The sequence below is a fragment of the Crocodylus porosus genome, unplaced genomic scaffold (assembly GCF_001723895.1).
Source record: "Crocodylus porosus isolate Cpor-Errol unplaced genomic scaffold, CroPor_comp1, whole genome shotgun sequence".
NCBI classification, from domain to species: Eukaryota; Metazoa; Chordata; order Crocodylia; family Crocodylidae; genus Crocodylus; species Crocodylus porosus.
The window spans coordinates 13,511,184-13,513,019 of record NW_017728923.1 but is presented as its reverse complement, the minus strand read 5'-3'; positions in this window follow the sequence as shown (position 1 = coordinate 13,513,019).

Sequence of the window (1,836 nt, the reverse complement as noted above, 5' to 3'; positions counted from 1 at the left end):
TGAACCAGCTGCCATTAACTTTTTAAAACTTGAATACATCTGAAGCCTCAAGTAATGTGGATTTCAAAATTTGGAGAACTGTATTTTTAAGGCTAAATCAGAATGATTCAAATATTCTTCTGAGGTTATTTGAAAGAACATAAAGAGAAAGTTACATAAGAAAGATATGCCTACTACAGACTTTTCTTTTCTTTTTTTCTTTTTCAGTTTATGAATGAGGCTGATGCTAAGCATAGAAGGAATTTCTCTTTTTCAAAACCATACTGGACTATTTTGTGAGGAATTGTGGTTCTAAGAAAGCAAGCAAGAAAGAATGAAAGAAAGAAAATCTATAAATAGCTAGAACAGATTTTGGGGAGTGAGGTAATAAATCAAATCCCCATAAATAGCAGTCAGTTATGTACCATACAAAGTGACCTAAAGCAAACCAGAAAAAAAAACCTTTAGAGAGCCTAAAATTCTAAAACCAGACAACTTCAAGAGGGCAATCAGTGCATAATTTATAAATGAGGGGAAAAAAACTGCAGTGGTAGCAGTAAAGAAGTGAGAAAACAAGTCTTTTCACTTCAAAGTTTCCCTGGAAAGTTTAGTAACTGTGAGCCAAATGAAGTCAGCTAGGTTTCAGAGGATGCAAGTGAAAGCAAAACATAGCTCATCACTTTTCTTTACTGTGTTTAGTCTTCCAACAGTTTCTAATGAGCACTCCTTAATACAGGCCTGACAGAGAGAGATACACAGCCCAAAACAGCAACTGACTTTCCGCAGGCAGAACTTTTGTACAATTACTAGTAACTTCGGTCATCAGGGATTTACATTATAACGGTATGTTGTACTCAGCTGCGTTCCTAGGAGCCTCAATAAATATCAGTGTTCCAGTGTGCTCAGAAGGACTTACTGTCTACAATTAAATAAATGAGCCAAAAACATGGGGTTATACTGCAGCCTGGTAGTAGAGCAGGAAGTAGAAACCAGGGTTCCAGAATACCATATCCCCAGTGAGACTGCATGTGTGCCATGGCCTTCCACACAGGACAGGATCCTCACCCTGGTTTATTGGACTATTTTTGTGCTTGCTCCTCCTGACTGCTTCCCATGCACTGCTGTAGCCTAGGAGAAAGCCTGGAAAGCACTGGAGAGGCTGGCTCTCTGCTCCAGGTCAGGAGCCCAGACTTGGATCCAGCATAAGCAGCAGCAACCCAAAGCTGCTGTTTCAGAAAAGTCCTGCTCACGCTAGCCTGCACCATGTTCAGGACAAATGAAACCTGGGAAATTTAATTCCTAAGACGTTCCTACTGATCATGTGAGAACTGCAATTGTTCCCAGTCTTGGTCTAGTCTTGATGGATTTCCATCAGGGCTACCAGAAGATATATCCCCTACCACTTTTCAGGTCACTGCTTGGAAACTTAGGGGGTTATAAGAACTTTTCAAAGAAATATTTCTTTAACAGGAGCAAAACAACACCATCTTCCATCCTCTCATTCCTGGAAAATGGCTGGGTCATTTTGGCTAAAATTTGGAAACAGATGGGCAGACAGAAATTAGCTTGAGTTGGATGCCTATCATGGAAAATTTCATCCCAAACAGATGCATCATGTGAAGTACAATCATAATCCCTGTATAATCTGCAAGAGGTGATCAAGAAGAAAATCTGTCTTTGGGAACATGTCAGACTAGTCATACCAAGTCAAGAAAAAATGACTACATTGGATAGCACTACAGAAGAAAGAGACTTGGGGGTCATCATTGACCACAAGATGAACATGAGCCTCCAATGCGATGCTGCGGCTAGTAAAGCGACCAAAACGCTGGCTTGCATCCATAGATGCTTCTCGAG